Source organism: Hibiscus syriacus, unplaced genomic scaffold (assembly GCF_006381635.1).
Source record: "Hibiscus syriacus cultivar Baekdansim isolate YM2019G1 unplaced genomic scaffold, ASM638163v2 tig00110017_pilon, whole genome shotgun sequence".
Lineage (NCBI taxonomy): Eukaryota > Viridiplantae > Streptophyta > Magnoliopsida > Malvales > Malvaceae > Hibiscus > Hibiscus syriacus.
In genome coordinates this window covers 1,297,747-1,319,965 of record NW_024062565.1, presented here as the reverse complement: position 1 = coordinate 1,319,965, position 22,219 = coordinate 1,297,747, and the positions used below count along the sequence as shown (strand labels likewise).

At 34.1% G+C, this 22,219-nt stretch overlaps 1 pseudogene; it reads right to left on the bottom strand.

Annotated features, from left to right (window-relative positions):
• On the bottom strand, nt 1-5,101 carry LOC120212924 (annotated as a pseudogene).
• Nucleotides 5,102-22,219: the final 17,118 nt, after the last annotated feature.

Here is a 22,219-nt window from a genome sequence, read left to right as displayed (position 1 = left end):
GACACCAATGGATTTCTTGATTAAGGGTAAATATGAAGATACAAGGACTACTTAGCTGATTTAGATGCTAAGAAAATTGAATGAAAATGCCTGTATTCCAGTTTATGTCTTCACCGCTACATATTGAGGTAAACTGGGTAAGCTGGGCATAAGATTCAATCATAAATTAAGACAGCCAGCAAAATTAAGGAAATGTAGAAGACAAATGTCAGATAATAAACTCAGCACTCTCAGTACAACTGCCAGCGAATGGAAGAAGGTACAAGGTTTAGAACCCCTAAACAAATGCAAACTAAAAAGCAGAAACAACAAAATAAGGAAATAAAAGTCTGCAACAAGCATGCAGGCTAGCTAGGTTCTTGGGGCGCATATATAACAGAGCTTGGTGTTTTTTGGTGTCATGGACATGGCAAATTTCAAAGAGAATACTAAGATCTTCACATATATTTGGTCCTTCTAGGTAGTTGCATCAGGGTGGGCCATGAGTATGTCAAACCATGGTTCATCTGGTCTTCAGGTTTAGGCAGGCTTCAGCAAAGTAGGCAGTAGGCTGGCTTCAGGCTTCATAAATCAGCTGTTTTAATGGGATTGGAATGGCAACAAAGGGAAAAAAGAGCATCAGATCTGTAATTAGGGAGATTGGATAGGCTATACACTAGTATGTATTGGTCCAAATCAGAGAATTGCCAGTTATAGAAATAGACATACAGATACTGAGAAAACTATAATCTACCTGCATGTACAAATTCACAGAATTTTAGTAACCGTGGTTTTAGCGCCGAGAAACAGGGTTATGGCTTGATAACCTGGTAAGAGAAGTTAATGATGAATATTGAAAAATCCTAATAGAGTGAGCATGTACCAACATAATCAAAACTAAAGGGCCTAAAGACATGCTTGGAAAATAACAAATTTTAGACTGGCATTGTGCCCTTGAAGAAAACTTTAAGCCATGTAGTTCAAATATTTAAATGTAATGCTTGTAAAAGAGCAATCACTTTCTCAGACCCAAGCATTTTTCCTACATTAAATGGCATCCATGTCAATAAAATGAACAACAAAAATGTTCTTATAAGGAAAGAAATCATCTCACCCAGGACCACCACGCCCTGAAGAATAACCTCCATAAGCTCCATAAGCACTGGAACTACCACCAATCTACAAAGAATATTAACAATCATAATTACTCATTATCAGCACGGTGGGAGAGAAAGAGATGCAACAATCCAAGCTAAAATACTAAAAGAAACTATATAAGAAACAAACATGGAAGGGAACAACCGAACAAGCTAAAGCACTACAAATATTCACTCGATAACTGGGATAACAAACAAATTATATTTTATACATCACCTGCCTAAGATACTATAAAACAGGAAAAGCAAAGAAATACCTGGAGACCACCATAACTTCCATAGCTGTCACTATGAGCTAAATCACTGGACCCATAACCACCAGAATAAGTATGCAGACGCCCATGTCTCTTGCCCTCTCTACTTTCATAACTCAAGCTGTCTGCTCCTTCAGTTGGCATGTGAAGATATGGCAAAACTGGCACAAACGCAGAAACAGCACCTTCCCTATCAAAAAGATTGGCTCTTAACCGCGTTGTTACTTGTACCAGGGCATCCTTAGCAACATCAAGGTCTCCAGAAATCTGATAATACATATAAACCAGCAATGTTTACTCTCCATTCCTGTTAATTAAAAAACAGAGAAATACAGAGAAACGATTAAGAAAATCCTATAAAAACACCAATGGTACTACACCTGAACCATCTCATCATCTTCAGAAGCTATTTTTGGAAGGTTTTCCTTTGACAATATACGGATGTTAGCTTTTGTAATCCTTCTCATCTCAGTTACAATAGCTCCACCTTTACCAATAAGGCAGCCAATACGAGAAGTTGGCACAAGTAAACGGGTTGTGAATGATATAATTCCAGAGTCTCTTTCAATCTTCTCACTGCATCTAGGTTGCAACCGTGCAGCTGCTTCAATAGCAGGTGAAAATGTATCCTCAAAGAACTAATACAGCACAAGATTAGGAAAATCATCAAATCTAGCACAAGGCACAAGCACAGATACTTCCACAAGACATAAACATAGAAAAGGTTAAAAGCTGACCTCTTTAGCTGATATAGTTATTATGCAATCATCTCCATCTGTACTTGTGCTATCTACTTTGACAGCAGCACCTGATTCCTGCCTGATCTGGTTGATTATGGCACCACCTTTGCCAATCACACCTCCAATATTAGCAGTTGGACAAACCAAACGAAGAGAAAATTCTTTTGATGACATATCATCCCTTGGAGCTGAGTACATGGAGCGTGGCCATTCTCCAGTGTCACCTTTGTATCGTCCATATGGACCAACCAATGAAGTTAACCCTACAATCTGGGCACCAGAAGATGGACCAAGCATTGCACCACCAGCAGGATATGCATTGGACACAGCAGAAGTAAGCAAGTGCTGAGTTCGTGAAGGATTCTCATGAAGGCGAGATGCAATTTGATGCAGAGCCCTTTTCACAACAGCAGCTTCCCCAGATATCTAAAGCCAAAAGTAAATTAAAAGCGTAACAAACCAACCATCTGAGAACATAATAATAAGATGAAGAAGAAAAACTATCAATGTTACAGGTAACAAACAAGAGTAAAATTATCAGGAGGGAGTTAAAAATATAACATACCTGATGCATGCCAAAAATTGAAGCGCAAAAGACTAGGAGTAAAATTCAAAAATAGAAGAACTCAAGACTGAAAAGTTAAATGCTGAATTTGTTGACTTCAGCAATTAAAGAGTAAAGACAACTAAGTTTCCATCCAAAACATTGACCCTAACCACAAGTAAAACATCTTGCTAATACTTTTAATAAGCTAAGACTCTTCTCCAAAGAACTTTTTCTTGTATCAATGTATGGTGTGAAATATATTCTAAATGAGAGGAGATAGTGAAATAAATCAGCAAAATCTAAAAACACTACCACAACAATTGAATAGTCAAATTACCTGTACAAGTTCATCTGAAGCCAAGGCACAAGAAGGTAAATCATCCTTAAGAATGCGAATCTGGGCACCAGTTTCACTACGTATGTTCTGAATGATCTGTCCACCCTTTCCTATGATACATCCAATCTGATCAGAAGATACTAGAAGCCGAGCAGTAATTTGGCGGCCTTCAGAATCTTCATCACTGTGCAAATCTTCAGCGACAACTTTGTCATGCACCCGGAATAAAGCATCTTGTGCAGGAGAAACAAAAGTGTTCCCATCTTCAAGGGCATTTGTCTCATCTCTAGAGCCGTAGATAGTTACCACACGCTCCTCGGAACCAGGAATTGACTCACCAATTCTAATCTTCGATTTGGTGTCTCCCCTTAATTGCCTAACAATCTCCCCTCCCCTTCCAATAACGCTTCCTATCTTTCTCCCAGGGCACAAATACCGATATACAGTATCATCTGAGCCAATAACAAATTGTTCCCTGTCATCACCTGCATTTCTCTCTTATATGGTCCATTCTCAGAATTATCAGATTGAGAAAGAGCCCGCTTCCCATAGCTATTCCTCTGACCCGCCATTATTATCAGCTTAATAAAGATCTGGCTCCAAGACAATTGTAAAACATTTCAAATACTTACTAACTGAACCAATCTTGAGGATCAAACCACCCAAAATGTAAAGCACCAGCACAAAACCTAATCAACAGGCCCAATCAACAGGTAGTACAGTGGCATATTTTCATTTTTCAATCATCAAATCATAATTCAGACGACAAAAGATTTTCACTTGATTGTTGGTTTTACAGCTTCTTGCTCGTACAAACAAAAAGAACAAAAAATGTCTAGATAGAGAAACGTATACATATTTTTGAAAAGATAAAAATATTCACCTTAATGAACAGAAATATGTTCAAAATTACTCACACATGAAAATAATGTTTCAACTTTGAATAAATACTAGGTTTCAAGCATTTGTTCCTTTAAAGAGAAAAGCAAATGGCAAAAGTATCAATAACAATATTGAAAACAAAACAGTTGCATAAATCCTTAGCACCCCATAGCTCAGCTTTTCAAATAGGCAAATTCAAAGCTAAATAACCAACTCATGTGAACTTTGACCTACAAGTTCATCTGCTACAAGTAGGACTGTAAAAGAGCCGTGCCGAGTCATGCTCGGGTATTGTTGAGCTCGACTCAGCTCGAAACATAGCAAGTCTAAAATTTTCAAGCTCAACTCGCACTTGAAATCATGAATTTAAGCTCGTAAAAGCTCGAAATGAAAAAAAAAATTCTTAAACTTAATTCAATTGAAACTTAAACTTAAACACGAACCAGAACCTTTAATACATGAAAACTTCATAATGTAATTTTTTTAAAGAATTAACACATAAATGTTAGTATTATTAATATTTTAATTTTTTTTAAAAATAAAATATTAATATATTGTATTTTCGAATCGAGTATCAAATAATTATTTTAGGTTGTTAAGAATTCCATTCAAGCTTGAGCTCGAGTTCATTACTCGAGTCGAGTATAAATCTAACTCTGGTACCTGTCTCATTTATTTATCAAGTCAATCTTAAGTAGCTCATGATATCTGTCTCATTTACGGCCTTAGCTACAAGAAATCAAAATCCCACTGCAAATCACCCATCCGAAACTAATATAAACAGATAATAAAGAGAAACCCAGTATTAGAAAGACTCAATAACGTGAAATAATATAAAAATTAAATGAAACCCACAGATTCACACAGCATACATGTAAACAAATGAAAGACAAGAAAAATAAACTACAATGCGTCACATCAAACACAATAAAGCTGAAGCCAAAGGGGGAAATACCTGTACTTTCAGCTAAGAATGAATTGAAAACGATAATAAACAACATCTATAAACGTAGATCTGATCAAAAGAGAGTCTAAAGTAAAAACGAACAAGGAAATCAAAGAAGAGCAATCAAAGGGGAAGTAATTGGCCAAAAGATATTGGGGTTTTACCTGAGAATTGAGATTTCAAACAAATGAAAGAAAACAAAAAGGAATTTGAGGGCGAAAGATGTATTGCTTTCGTGTGTGAACTGTTCTTGATTTTTTTCCTAGGGTTTTGCTTGACCGTTCTGGTTTTATTATTATTATTAGGATAACTATATATTTAGTATTTAAACTATTAGTTTTAAATTATTTTAGTATATAAACTTTTAATATTTTTAAAATCATACCTAATGTTTAATATTTATTTCATTTTAGTACTTGTTAAAAATTTAATTTTAAGTTTTGAAAAAAAAATGAAAGTTTAGGTACTAAAACTGACCAAAATTGATAGTCTAGGTACTACACGCATTAAGTTTTTAACGGTGGGTACTAAAATGAAATAAAAACTAAATACTAAATACAATTTTGAAAAAAATAAAAGTTTAGATATTAAAACAGAGTAAAATTATAGTTTAAGTACTAAACTCATAGTTTACCTTATTATATATATAGGTAAATTATAAATTTAACAACTAGTTTTTATCACTTATATTTATTTCTTCTACTTTAAAACATTTCAATTTAATCACTTAATTTTATACATTGGTTTTTGTCACTTTACTATTAATATTATAAAAAAGTTACGACGTAACTATCTTTGTCGTAACCGGTTTTCCCCTGGGCACGAAATTTTATTTGGTAGGGAAAATAATGTGTATAAAAATGATTTTGATTTAAAATACATGTTTTGGGAGTTGCCATTGACCTTTTGGGGTTAGGTAGATAAAATACCTAAAAAAATCTTTTAAAATAGTTTTGAATAAAACATAATTTAAAAGATAAAATTGATCTGCGTATAACTAAAAATTTTAATAAAATAGGATTCGTGGTCGATTACGTTTAGGGAAGGATTATCACCCCTATAACGCCCAAAATTGGTACTTTATTAATTATAAATTATCTCTATTATCAGAAATTTTAAAATTCAAAGATATATTTAATTTATAATATTGTTATTTCAAATTTATTTGATATAACTTTAAGAAAATCTACTAATTTATATATATATATAAATAAAATATTTAGAAATATCAGAAAAGGGCGCTTCTAGGTGCTTTAAGACATCTCTTTTCTTAATATAAATATTAATAAAACATTTATTAAAATTATAATTTATAAGAGTAAAATATTTATTTAAAAATATCAAAAAATGGACATCCAGTTGCTTTAAGACTGTCATTTCTTAATATTGAAAAATATATATTTAAAATATAATTATTTTTCATAGAAAATAGTTTAAACAATATGTATTTTCTGGTTTTTATAAGTAAGATATTTACTTATTTTTAAAATATCATAATAGGACATCTAGTTGCTTTAAAACTGTCCTTTTCTTCGATATTTGAAAAATAAATAAATATTATTAATTAAACAAATATATATATATATATGACTAATATAATAATAAAATAATAATTAAAATAATTATTTAAACATATTGGAATTGAAATGATAATAATACAAATTAAATTGCAATTAAATAGTGACTAAAACATATAAAATTAAAATAATAGGATTAAAATATAAAATATCAAAATTTATAGCCCTTATTTAATATTAAAAATATAATTACTAATGGTGTAATTAACCCTAATTATTAATCGGTGATTGAAATAAAAATTATCAAAGTTAAAGGCTCTAACTTGAATAAATAAATAAATCTAAGTACTACTAATGTAATACAACATTATTTAATTAATTCGGGTTAAAATATAAATTATAAAAATTATAAAGGATTAAATAAGGCATTTAACCTAAATATATAATTATACTGGAGATGACGAAATCATAATTTAACTAAAATTATAAGGCCGAATTGAAATAACCAAGAATTGCTTTTAGTGACTAAATTGAATAATTACATAACTATAAGGGTTGCGGAAAGGGTTTACCCTTTCTAAAATTACACATATACCCCTCTCCCAAAACGGCGTCATTTGGGAGAGGGTATATAAACCCTTTTAATCGGCCAAATTGCCATTGCTTCTCATTTTTCCTTTCCTCTCTCTCTCTCTAACTGAGAGAATTTAACATTCTCTCCCACCTCTCTCTTCAAAACCCTCATCAGAGGGATTAGAGTTCCAGCCGGTAACCATGCTCCGGTGTCGACCACCACCGCCGGCCACCGCCTCCGGTGGATGGAAAAGAAAAAACCCATCAAAAGATAGATCGGTACTACCTAAAACCGATTCAGACCTCTGTTTCCTTTAAATAGTCCCGGATTTACGTAAATCTTAAAAAACTACCTTCGGTTTTTTTGATTTTCTGACGACGTTTAGAGTTCCGCTCGGTGGTAAGTCACTCGGTTTTTTTCTTTTCTCTCGTTTGTATTTGCTCTCGGGTTTTTGCTTGCTTTATGTCTGTTGATTGTTGTATGCTTGCTGGGTTGCTGTCATCCTCTTTGTTGCTGCGTTGGTTGTTCTCTCCATCTCTTCTGTTGCTCTCTGTCCCTTCTCTTGTTTGCTGGTGAGCCAAGCCTTTATAGTTTCGATGAGGCTCTCGTCGGACCGGTCCCAAAGGGATTTCTCGGTGAGTCACCGAACTATGTGGTGACTCACCCCATAGCTGCGACATGGATGGTTGTTAAAGTCTTTTGGAGGCTTCTGGTGAGGGCGACAGCAGCTGGAACGTCGACGTGAGGCGGCTGGAGGCAGAGGCGATGCCGCGTGGTCTCTAGGGTATCATCACCCTAGGGTTTATTCTGGATGCGTGTGGGCCGTTGGATCTGTTGGCGACTGACTGAGATGAGGTATAAACTCTAATCTAGTTTAGGGTTTCTTTTGGGATTCTGGATCTGGGTCGGTTCTGGTTGTGTAAAACGGGCCTGGTTATTGGGCTCCAGTTGGGCCACTAGGTTGTAAATGGCCTGAAATGTAATAATATTTTTTATTAATAATAATAATAATAAATAATAATAATAAATATTATAATAAATATAATAATAATATAATAGATTAATAATAAAAATAAAAATAAAAACAAATGGATAAAAAATGAGTATCTTCAGCTGCCCCTCTTTGCTCATTCTTGTATTTAACAAGAATATGGCAAAGATGAAAAGATAATAAGTTTTTTTTATCCATTTGACTTCACTTGATTAGGATGAAGATGTTGAACAAGTTTCTTCTTTGGGATTAGTTCTTCTCATTATGAACTTTTCCACTGGGGATGACAATTTATCTCCTTTTGTGATGTAATCTAGCAAAAAGTTGAACAAATTCATCCTCTTCAGATAAGTTCTTCTTATTACGAACTTTCTCTGAAAAAGTTGATCCATTGAGTAATGAAAAAAATGTTAAACAAATTCTTCTCATTATGAACTTCTTCTTTCTTCTTCAGATGAGTTCTTCTCATTATGAACTTTCTCTGGAAAAATTGATGTTGATCTACCTCCTTCTGTGATAGAGTCATGCAAAAGGTTGAACAAGCTCTTCTCATTATGAACTTCTTCTTCCTTCTTCAGATGAGTTCTTCTCATTATGAACTTTCTCTGGAAAGGTTGATGTTGATCTATCTCCTTCTGTGATAGAGTCATGCAAAAGGTTGAACAAGCTCTTCTCATTATGAACTTCTTCTCATTCTTCAGATAAGTTCTTCTCATTATGAACTTTCTCTGGAAATGTTGGTGATGATTTATCTCCTTCTGCGATAGAGTCATGCAAAAGGTTGAACAAGCTCTTCTCATTATGAACTTTTTCTTCCTCTTCAGATAAGTTCTTCTTATTATGAACTTTCTCTGAAAATGTCGATCCATTGAGTGATGAATTCGAGCAAAAAGTTAAACAAGTTCTTCTCATTATGAACTTCTTCTCCTTCTTCAGATGAGTTATTCTCATTATGAACTTTATCTGAAAATGTTGAAAACATTCTGTCCAGAGGTCTTATGAATGGCCCTGAGGTTTTAAATATCAAAAAGCTCCCGAAGGCTTTGTGAACACATCCTGCACTGTAGGTCTTACGGATGACCCGGAGGTTTTAAAAAAAACATCATGCACTGTAGGTCTTACAGATGTGGGAAATAGTTTACTAAGTAAGAAACTATGGAAATAGTTTTCTTACTATGCAACAATTTCAATTTCATTTTTAGAAAAGATTAAATGAGAAATTTTGAAAATCGTTTTCTCTTTGAAATAACTTGTTGATTGGGTAACATGCCCTATTTAAAATAATGCTTCTTTTCTGGATTGTGAACATCTATTCTCATATGTTTGCGTGATTCCTGTATTCGAGGTTTTGAAATCTACCTTCTCTTGTAATGTATTTTTCATCATGAATCTTCTTGTTCATACAAAGATCTGTAAAACTTCATGTTTGAATGCACTCAGATGTATCAATGCAATGCATGATCTGTTATGCAAATGATGTTCTTATGAATGCATGAATGTTGATGCAATCTTCATTTGACTTCAAAGTGGTGAACTTGGTATTAATTCACTTAATCATTTATTTCCAGGGTTACCTTTGGATATCAGTGTTGCAACTTATGCCATAAAGCTGAAGAACCATTTGATCAACTTATATCTTTGTGTCTTCTTTGTTTCATGAAAATTTCAGAAGAAATGTTTCATTTATGGAACTCTTGCAGTAATCAGAACTATGATCTTGTTGCCCCATTTTTGTCTTTGATAACATCAGCTTTCTCTGCTTGGACTTGTGTAAAAATCCAATAAAGCGTTTATCTTTGAAAAGAGAATCTATCATCTTTGGAGAGTGAATCTATCATCTTTGTAGATGTAGATATGTCTGACTCAGCGAATATTAATTAGGAGATCAGCGTATGTTCTGATTTGACTCTTGAAACACATCACAAGGAGGATTTATCCTAATTCCTTTCATGTCTTCACATCTAATCAGATCTCGAACAAGGCAACTTGGACCATAACACGTTGAGATGCTTACCAACAACCTGTCATTCAACCTTAGTTGGCTCCACTAGTTTCTTGTTGTTAAAATTCCTGCTCCCCTTTGTGAAAATAAATCTTCATTATGTCTCACTTCTAACCTTGGGGGTTGAAGAAGACAGACTTTATCTTGCATCAATAAATGGAAACCATATGATCACAACATTGGTTTAACATCGGAATAACTGGTTCATAAAATGCTTGACAACACATTCATCTAACTATGGCTTTTGCTTAGATGTTCGTAAACATTTGACAACACATTCGTCCTTTTCTGTGGCTTCTGCCCAGATTTTATCATTGAAGCTCTTTGCATAGTGTTCAAAGCAACTGATTTTGATATCATTTCTGGCAAATGCATAGGTGATATCAATCACGTTTTCTTTCATAGTGAGCATTGTAGGAAGTAGAAACACATCAGCTATAGGAGCCATGTACAGAACGATATCCATAGAATTCTTGCCGCTCAACAATATGGTTGAAATTAATTACCAGGAATCTCAAAGAAATATTTCTAATCATCACTGACACACAAAAGACCAAGTTCAAAGCCGACATCTTGAGGAATTGTTCCCGGGATCGAGTAGTCTGCCTGGGGACCATCTTTATCCATACAAATGTGATGTAGTTTAACAAAGAACACGCTGTCATGTGACACATGGTTGAGAAGATTGGGTATTTGAAGCCATACTTGCTAAGTAGATATTTGTTCAACAACAGGACCCTAATGCAACTGCCTGATGAACGAAGCAATTATGTATAGTCAGCTCGACTGCCACTGTTTCACTATTTTCATTCTTCATTCCTTTCTGTCTTATTGGAAATATTTGCTCAAATCAATGATCTTTCTGTAAGATGATATGGGGTTTCAGTATGCCCCAGTATTTTCTAATACATACGTTAAAAATGCGCCAACATTTTGATTCTGATTGAAATGGGCTTTCAGCATGCCCCAAAATTTGCTGATACAAATGTTCGAAATGCATTAATATTCCAACTTCTAATTGAAATGGGCTTTCAACATGCCCATCTTTTGCTTCTTGTTAATCTGATCCTTCAAAATGCTCCACATAGGTCTGTCTGAAGTAATCTTTTAAAATGCTCCAACATTTGCTGATACAGATGTTAAAAGTGTGCTCAACATTACTTCTTGTTGAGATGATCTTCCAAGAATGCCCAAATATTCATATTACTATGAGCCTTCAAAATGCCCCACCATTCTATTTCTGGTTAAAATGAGCTTTCAAGATGTCCCGCATGGATCTGTCTGAATTGGGCCTTCAAAATGCCTCAAACCTTATAAACTGTAAGGCTTACTTTCAATTTCTGTTTGACTTGAATATCATGATCCCCAAGAGGTCCAATTTTGATAATGCACTGTTATGGGTACTTATGGCTTTATTCGTGTCCCAAATCGGTTTATCTTGAATACTCTCATTCTGATATCACTAAATAGAAGTTGTCAAGTAACTTGAGGAATTCTTTCATGTTGTCACAAACTTAAGAATACTCCATCATTCTGACAGAAATGTGTGAGATATGTGCCTCTTCTGAATGAGGTGACCATTCTTTGGATCTGGAGGGATCTAATCAGACAGAATGGTATAAATCGCTTGGTAATTCATTTCAGGCTGACACACTGAACCTTGTTTTCAGTGATGGCTCTTGAAAAGTTTGCACACATGCAACATGTTGATTCTGATAACTACTCATATGATTATGAAGCGATCTTTTAGGATGATTTCACAGATATTGATAGTTCTTCTGATACCGAGGAAATCCTGAATTCTGATTCTGATGAGGAGAATAAACTATTATACCTGACGAAAATGGGGTACTTAGAGGCTGAGGCTTTAATAGCCATGGAGAGATGTGGTCCGGATTCATCAATTGCAGAGTTGACAAATTTTATATGTGTTACTCAAATGGCTAAGGCTTTTGAAGTACTTCTTCGGGTAGAAGATAGGAAGCCATAATGCAATGACCCCAATTACAAGAAAAGACAAAACTCGGGTGAAAAGGAAGAAGCAGAGGAAGTTTGAAAAGAAGCTTCTTAATGAAGATGATCATGCATTTCATCTTCCAAATCCAATGATTGGTTTTGGGGTTCCTACCGAATCGATCAGATAACTCAAAGAACACTTCCAGAAGATGTTATTGGGCCTCCTTATTTCTATTATGAGAACGTGGAACTTGATCCATTTGGTGTTTGGACCAAAATATCACGGTACTTATACGATGTAGAGCCAGAATTTATATATCCGAAGTATTTTTGTGGAGCTGCACGAAAAATGGCTATATTCATAATCTGCTAATTGAGAACAGATTTCCTCTTATTTTGCTTCCTCCACGCACCATACATGATGATTTTCTATTGATCAAGAAATGTTGGCCTTCCTTCGAGTGTCCAGAAGTATGTTCTTGATGAGTGCCGAAAATGGAATCTGGTATGAGTTGGAAGGAATAAAGTTGTTCCACTTTAACCTGATGAGGTGTAAATGCTTCTATGTTTCCATACACGAGGAGGAGGATCTGTTAAAGACATATTCTCCGGTGATATCAATGTCTTGTCTCTTTTTTCTGGGATCAGTGATGCAAAGGTTGTCTTTTACCGGCTCAACATACATTTGAAAGCAAATGTACAAGAACTGAATGGTGATCAATTGGAGCAATTGATGAGTAGATTTGTCGAATTTGACCTTGTTGTCGATGGCATTCCGTGTAACAACCTTACCGGAAGAAATAAACATCATCATGATAAACTAGAAGATTTTTGTTGGTGCATTTTCTTGCAATGACTGCTACAATAACTGACTTTTCTATTGCTTCAAGATAGACACCTACATATCCCACTCTTCTCGAACCATGGAAAGGTTTAGTTGATATGGGCTTTCAACGTGTCCCTTTAGAACAGGTAATCATTCTTAATGAGTTGCTGATAATGTCATAGGAGATTTTTACAAGTTCAATTCTCTAGACTTTTTGGCTTCTTGAACCGCTTGCTTTCAAGAATGCTTCATCATTCTGACCTGGCTCATTCTTTTTCTTCAACAGAGGTAGAATAGGCATCAATTTGCTTCAAGGACCTTCATCATTTGAGACTGTCCTGTTTGAAAATATTTTTTTTTCTCATTTCTTTATCAAATAATGAAAGAATTTTTGTAAAGTATTGTCTATTTCAGGTTCACAATAGAATCCAATCATAAGACATGAAATTAATGAATATCAAATAAATCAACTACTCTTTTAAATCATTCAAAAATCATAGTCCTATGGCAAGTGTCAAAATTATTGATTGATTTAAGGTATAGGTTAATTCTGGTAAAGTAAGGTCTCTCAGGTTAGTCCATCATATATGTCTCTTTGGGTTTCCATTAACTTGAAGAAATAATCTTTATGCTCATCTTGTAGAGATACTTCTCGTTGTTATGCTCATCTCGTAGAGATACTTCTTGTTTCCAGACTCTCAGGAACATCTTTGGGATGTGTGGTGCTTCATCAAGAGCTTAAGATTGTCTCTTATGTCGTTGTTGCACCATTTAATATTCGAGCCGCCTTTTCAGGTTTTCAACTCGAATTCTCCTTTGGTTTCAAGATGTTATTCAAAATTTACATCTTGAACCCCCCTTTATTATTTTTCATATCATGCATTAAAGATTTTGAAAAACCAATTTTTGCAAATAAAAATCAATATTGAGAGGCGAAATGAATTCTGAAGATATTCTCTTCTAATTAGATGCCTTCAATCTTTCTTTGCTTGACTTGGATCTTCTTTGCTGGGGATTTTTCCATGATTTATTCATCTCCAGTATTTCTTGCTTCTTGTTGAATATGAATATTTGAACTAATTGTACTTGATCAATCTTGTAACTTCAGGCTCCATGAGTCACTCATCTTGGTTCAATTTTTTCCTTTTTTCTTTTTTTTTTTCCTTTTTTTTAAAGTATAATATTTCTTGATAGAATATGTGTTTATTTGGTTTCTCAGAACTTTCCCATTCATTTCTACCAAAATCAATGCTCCTCCGAAAAAGGCTCATTTTTTACAATATTTGACCCTTCCCAATTAAACATCCATTTCTCACGGAAATCTTTATGTATAGGCAAGATATTTTTAAACACTAGATTACCCTATTGGAACTCTCTCGGATGTGATCTTTCATCATCCGTTTTTGATGCATCTGCCGAGCTTGGATCCCTTCAGCCTCCTCTAATTTTAGCTCTTTTAAGATACAAAGTGATGGTATCTCAAATTGGTAAGACTGAACAATAAGGTGTTGCCCCAGTGATGTTCGAACAATATTTCGATATGTATATAAGGCAAAAGGTAGCTTCTCGTGCCAATCTTTGTAAGTTTCAGTGATCTTTGTAATGATCATCTTAATGTTCTTATTTGCTCCTTCAACTGCCTCATTCATCTTTGGGCGATATGTCAATGAGTTTGCATGCTTAAACTGTGCACAAAGTTCAGTCGTCTCATACATAGAAGTCTTTGTGAAAAGATGTATCTCCAAGGGGATGAATATTCAAGATTAACTTTTATTTACATGAAAACAATGTAATTAATGCATGATATTTACTTAAATCAATAATTTTTTCTTCTTTGAGTATGCTCCAATCACTCGAAATTATCTTTGATAAGTTGTCTATAATGCCTCATCTCGTCTCTTCTTGCAGGAAGATTCACGAATAATTGAAAGTTTGGTTCTTTTGAGGTCATTTGGTTTATGATAGTTTTGTATTTGGAAGGACAAAAGTGCGACTTTAGAAGTCGTTTATGTAGTGGAAGGTAGTATCATAAACCAGTAAACATCTGGATTTGGTCTCTCAAAAACAGGTATAGATATTTCTTTAGAGTCTCAGATAATCGTAGTGTCAGGATTTGGTTTTGTAAGGATCAAGTAATTAGCGTTGGATGGGATATGGAAGATATAATTTTACCACTTGCCAAAGATCTATAACTCTTGAAAAATTAAAAGAATATTTAATCTACTTGATACTCAAGAATTTCAAGATTAAAACTTAATTCCTTGCTCATAATCATAAAAGCAACACACATTTATTTATTGCACACAAAAAAAGGAACAAAAAACAAGTTCAAACAAGATGTTGAAAAGGAAAGGTACTACAGTGGTAGATAACAACTTCCACTTGTTTATTTATTTACTCCTTTAATGTTGGGTGTGTAATCGGACCAGGGTTCTTGTCTTCATTTCCCCCTATTTCTTGATCATTTCTTGTGTCAAAACCCCTTTGTCAACAAGCATCTTAATTTCTTTTAACAGTGGCCAACAACTCTCTGTTGCATGTCCCGTCACCCCCAAGTGAAAGTTGTAGAAGTTATTTTGATCATAGCAATGAGCAGAAGGGTTTGGTGGCACCTTCACGGATCTTGGTGTAATGTATTGGCCTTTAACCAAATGAGGGTACAAGTCTGAAATGGAAGTTTGAAACACTTCTAAAGTTTTTCTTGATCGCATGACTTTCTTTGGTCGATATGAACAGTTACTTGCTCTTTTTCTTTTGTAATTACGGGGACTCTGGATGCGACACTCATTCACATCATCAACTTTCACTTTCTGATCCTTCGAGCTCTTGGATGTGACTTTTGAGTTTTCTTTGCTGATTACATTTTCAATTAATTCTCCACTTGTCACAAGATTCTCAAATTCCTTCGTCGAATTTGCTTGCATTATCTCGAAGAAAGGAGCGGGAATTGAATCCCGAAGCATATGTGATATCTCTTCTTCTAACATGGGAGGTTGAACTTGTGCTGCTACTCCTCTCCATCTTAAGGCATATTCTTGAAACCTTTCAATGGCTTTATTCTTTACTCTTCGAAGATCCATGCGTGTTGGAGCTAAGCCTTTAACATACCGATATTGTCCCAAAAATGCATCAACTAAATCAACCCATCTCTTGATCTGTTATTGGGTCAACTGATTGTACCAGACTACTGTTGGGCCAATGAGGCTATCATGGAAGTAGTGAATTAATAGATCATTAGAACTTAAATATCCTTCCATTTTTCGGCAAAACATTTTTAGGTGGATTAGAGGACAACTGGTGCCATCATATTTCTCAAAATCAGGCATTTTGAACTCATGGGGAATAACCAAATCCGGAACCAAGCTGAGCTCTCGTGCTTCTAATTCTTTGTGGGAGACATTAACATCTTTCATATTTCTGATTGCTTCATCCATCCTCTTACATCTTTCCTCATATTGTGAATAATTAATGAGGCTATTTTTTGGGTTTGATTGGGATGCCCCAAGGTATATTATCATTCTTGACTTTTCAATCTAACAGTATGGTTGCTCTTTATCGGTTATCTCTTCTTTATCAGATACCATCCACTGAATAATTTGATTTGATCAATCTGGTACTGAATCTGATGCTTCTTTCCTTGCATCCTTAGGTAACCCTGTCAATTGTTTTGGCCACTGAGCTTGTAGTTCCTCATAAGATGCTCCATTGTTTTCATGATGATGGTACAGTAAAATGAATGAATGATCTTGGTTTTACTGTTACAAAACCTTTCATGAATTATTTACATGTTTTTATAATTAATGTATATAACAATATTTAAAATAACAAATGTAACGTAAATGTGAAAATGCATATATGCAAAAATAAGAATGCAAACTGTGCAATGAAAATGTAAACATAAAAGTATGAATACAAAACGAAAATGCAAAGATGTAATATGCAAATGCATGTATGAAAAGGTGTTACTCAAGAGTGATCATCTTAGAACAGATTTCATTGAACACAAAAGTTTCTGTACATTAAACAAAACTTTTATATGTAGGGATTACTTTCACTCCTAATTTCTCTATTTCCTTTAAAAGCCAAATTAACTTCCACTCATGCTCAGGTATGGAGTTATCAACTTGCTTTAAGTCTCTCGTGAAGCCAGCTAAGTCCACCAGCTTATGAGCCACATTGTTTGCTTGAGCAGCAGCTTCCTTCATGATATTGTCTTTTCTTTCATCTTCTGTGTCGTTTCCCAGAATTGCGAACAATACTGTTCATTTTTCTTGTGAGAGAATCTTTGTGCTCAATAAGTTCTCATACAATATCCATAATCATTTAAACATTTCTTCAATGTTTTGTTCTTGTCGATAGTGGCTTTTAATTCAGTATCAATCTTATGCTAATGGATCTGATATGATGCTTCCATATTGGTCATAGTACTGCTCAGCATTTGATTTTAGACTTGAAATCTTTTCAATTCACTGACAGGTGTATTGCGTCTTTCTTCTGCAACTCGTAAATCATGAGAAATCTTCTTGGCTCGTCCTTAATGTATGTTGCAATTCTTTTTTAGTTTGGTGACCCCTGTTATCCACTCTTATGGGTTATTTCTTATGCCAACATTTGAAAGGCTTGACTGGTCTTCTGGAAATCTTCCTGCATGGTTTCCATTTTGGTGCTCAATTTGTTGTTTTCGGTCTTTAAATGACGTATTTGAACCTCGAACCTCAGCAAATCTTCTTCTTTCTGGGCGCCCTTACTGATACTCTTACCTTTGAAGACTTTTGGTATTAATCTGGCAGGACCTTCAGTTACTAAACTAGGTCTATCATTTATCATAAATTGTAAGGTTCCATGATCCAAAAGACTTTGGGCTCGATGTTTAAAGGCAAGACAATTCTCTATGGTATATCCTTGAGCTCCGACATGATATTCACAATAAACGTGGATGTTATACCACTTGGATACGGAGGTTGGAACGGTTTTATGTAGTATGGGGCCACTTATCGTGCTTCAAGTAGATTATCATATAACTCTTTATATGATATAGGGATATCATCAAAACGAGAACCGCCTTTTGTCTTGGATTGAACCTGAGTTTTAGACGTCGGGATCAGGCTAAACTTCGACGATTTCATATTACATGATTTCTTCTCATCTTTGGGAACTTTTACAGTTGTCACCATTTCTTGGATATCTTCAGACAGTTTGTGAATACGAATGATGATTGTCTGTAATTTCTCAAATTGGTTAGGATTAGAAGTCTCTTGGATGTCTGAGATTATAGAATTATATTCATTGAACTCTCTCTTTTTGTGCAGGGGTCTCTTTTCCTTTGGCCAAAACAGATATTCTACCCATCATCTTGGATATATGCTCTCTTATTTCTCGTATCTCTTTTTGCTTTTCAATGGGCATACGATATTTGGGTGCATAACTCCCCTCTATATTCAGAGTTTCCTCAGGATGCCATTCCATGGTTGCGTCATATTTTGTTTGATCATAAAACTTTTTGTTCATTTATGAAGTCTTTCCAATTTGATGAATAGTCTTTCAAGTCAACACCTTTTGGTTAGGCCATGATCATGCAAATGCAAACAAAAGAAATCAATATAAACAAATTAGAGCAATATAACATGCATGGAAAAATAAGAAAAAAATTAGAATAGTTAGTACCAACTAATGGAAAGAAAAATTTTATCTATCAAGGTATAAATCCTAACCTCATGCTTTCTAGTTCCATGCTTTGTTTGGAAAAATTAACCTAACCGCATGATTTCTAGTTCACATGCATTTATTCAAGAAAAAAATAAAATAAATTAAAAGCTAGAGCTTATTTCTCATTTGTGTACACCTACGGACATAGGTTCAGTACAGTCTTAGATCAGGAGAATTTTTAGGGTTTATTATATGTAGGTTTCAGTTCTAGGAGTAAAGGTACTCGAACTGTCCTTGTTGGTGCCCCCTTAGGCTGCCAAACCCTCAATCCTAGTCCATTACAGACTTAAACGGATCGAGTTCAATTCGAGGGGACACATTTCTCTATGCCTGACACGAAGAATAAATTCTCACGAAGATATAGAGCATATAAACCCCGAAAGCTACTTGCTAGGTCTGACACGGAGAATAAATTCTCACGAAGACGTCGCTTTCACTCCCAATTAAAAGGGACAAGCTTAATTATAAAGCTTATGTTATGCAAATGCAAGTGATGTGTGAGGAGAAATATTCAAACCTTTGACAAACAAATAAATAATGAAATTTAATACTTGAAAATGAAATAAAAACATTAATACAAAATATATATATATATATATATATATATATTATAATAAGTATATAAATATTTTGAAGAGAAAGAATATATGAATTTTTAATTTCTAATTAATAGAGACAATTTATAATTAATTTCAAAGCTTGACAAAGTCCCCAGTTGAGTCGCCAAGTTGTCGTAACCGGTTTTCGCCCGGGCACGAAATTTTACTTGGCGGGGAAAATAATGTGGATAAAAATGATTTTGATTTAAAATATATGTTTTGGGAGTCGTTATTGACCTTTTGGGGTTAGGTAGGTCAAATACCTAAAAAAACAATCTTTTAAAATAGTTTTGAATAAAACATAATTTAAAAGATAAAATTGATCTGCGTATAACCAAAAATTTTAGTAAAATAGGATTCGTGGTCGATTACGTTTAAGGAAGGATTAGCACCCCTATAACGACCAAAATTAATATTTTATTAATTATAAATTGTCTCTATAACGACTAAGGCGGAAGTGGGAAGACTGCTTGAGATCTGATTTGATGGATTTAGCCCTTACCGAGGACATGACCTCTGATAGGAAAGTATGGAGACTAAAGACTAGGGTAGTCGAGTAGTGTGGGTCATATCTCTAGGGTGTATCATCTCTGTCTTCTTTTAATGCCTTTGTAGTAATTTCCATGAATTTTACTTTTATACGTTTCTGTTATTGGTATTTATGAAGGCTTAGAAATGGGCTTGCTATCGTGGACTTCTGTGTAATATTCTCTTCACTTTTAAATTTAGTCGGGTCTTACGTTTCTGTCTATATGCAGAGATTTTTTCGCAGGGATTTATTTGCAGGGATTACTTCCCATTTCAAACCATATAATATTAATGATATTTATGACTGCATATGAATATTGTTCAACTATGTATTTATGTATTTATTTATACATGCTTTGCATTTTATCTATATTTTTAATTTTCTAACTGCCGGAGGTCTTCCACGGAAGCTACTCTCAACCTGGCGTTGGGGGCAGCCTACTACCCTACCTCCCCCTTACCCCATTGCATATGGGAATTGGGTTTTGTTGTTGTTGTTGTTGTTATTTCAAATTTATTGATATAACTTTAAGAAAATTTACTAATTTATATATATATAAATAAAATATTTAGAAATATCAAAAAAAGTGTTTCTAGGTGCTTTAAGACATCTCTTTTCTTAATATAAATATTAATAAAACATTTATTAAAATTATAATTTATAAGAGTAAAATATTTATTTAAAATTATCAAAAAAAATGGACATCCAGTTGCTTTAAGACTGTCCTTCTTAATATTGAAAATATATATTTAAAATATAATTATTTTCATAGAAAATAATTTAAACAATATGTATTTTCTGGTTTTTATAAGTAATATATTTATTTATTTTTAAAATACCAGAATAAGACATCTAGTTGCTTTAAAACTGTCATTTTCTTCGATATTTGAAAAATAAATAAATATTATTAATTAAACAAATATATATATATATATATATATGACTAATATAATAATAAAATAATTATTTAAACATATTGGAATTGAAATGATAATAATACAAATTAAATTGCAATTAAATAGTGACTAAAACATATAAAATTAAAATAATAGGATTAAAATATAAAATATCAAAATTTATAGCCCTTATTTAATATTAAAAAATATAATTTCTAATGGTGTAATTAACCCTAATTATTAATCGGTGATTAAAATAAAAATTATCAAAGTTAAAGGCTCTAACTTGAATAAATAAATAAATCTAAGTACTACTAATGTAATTCAACATTATTTAATTAATTCGGGTTAAAATATAAATTATAAAAATTATAAAGGACTAAATAAGGCATTTAACCTAAATATATAATTATACTAGAGATGACGAAATCATAATTTAACTAAAATTATAAGGCCGAATTGAAATAACCAGGAATTGCTTTTAGTGACTAAATTGAAGAATTACATAACTATAAGGGTTGCGGAAAGGGTTTACCCTTTCTAAAATTACACATATACCCCTCTCCCAAAATGGCGTCGTTTGGGAGAGGGTATATAAACCCTTTTAATCGGCCAAAATGGCCATTGCTTCTCATTTTCCTTTCATCTCTCTCTCTAACTGAGAGAATTTAACATTCTCTATCGCCTATCTCTTTAAATCCCTCATCAGAAGGATTAGAGTTCCAGCCGGCAACCGTGCTCCGGTGCCGACTACCACCGTCGGCCACAGCCTCTTGTGGCCGGAAAAGAAAAAACCCATCAAAAGATAGATCGGTACTACCTAAAACCGATTCAGACCTCCGTTTCCTTTAAATAGTCCCGGATTTACGTAGATCTTAAAAAACTACCTTCGGTTTTTTTGATTTTCCGACGACGTATAGAGTTCTTCTCAGTGGTAAGTCTCTCGTTTTTTTCTTTTCTCTCAGTTTGTATTTGTTCTCGGGTTTTTGCTTGCTTTCTGTCTGTTGATTGTTGTATGCTTGCTGGGTTGCTGTCCTCCTCTTTGTTGTTGCGTTGGTTGTTCTCTCCGTCTCCTCTGTTGCTCTCTGTCCCTTCTATTGTTTGCAGGTGAGCCAAGGCTTTATAGCTTCGATGAGGCTCTCGTCGGACCGGTCCCAAAGGGATTTCTCGGTGAGTCACCGAACTATGTGGTGACTCACCTCATAGCTGCGACGTGGATGGTCGTTAAAGTCTTCTGGAGGCTTCTGGTGAGGGCGACAGCAGCTGGAACGTCGACGTGGGGCGGCTGGAGGCAGAGGCAACGCCGCGTGGTCTCTAGGGTATCATCACCCTAGGGTTTGTTCTGGATGCGTGTGGGCCGTTGGATCTTGCCAGATCCAACGGCTGGGATCATTGGCAACTGGCTGAGATGAGGTATAAACTCTAATCTAGTTTAGGGTTTTCTTTGGGCTTCTGGACCTGGGTCAATTCGGGTTATATAAAACGAGCCTGGTTATTGGGCTCCAGTTGGGCCAATAGGTTGTAAATGGCCTGAAATGTAATAATATTTTTTATTAATAATAATAATAATAATAATAAATAATATAATAGATTAATAATAAAAATAAAATAAAAACAAATAAAAACAAATGGATAAAAACGAGTATCTTAAATCTTTTTATTCTTTTTCTTCAAGGAAGGTTCGTCAAGTTTAGGTGAAATTACTCAAATGTATTACTATCTTATTCTTTTTCATTTTTCAATTATCAAATCATAATTCAGACATATAGTAGGTGAAAAAA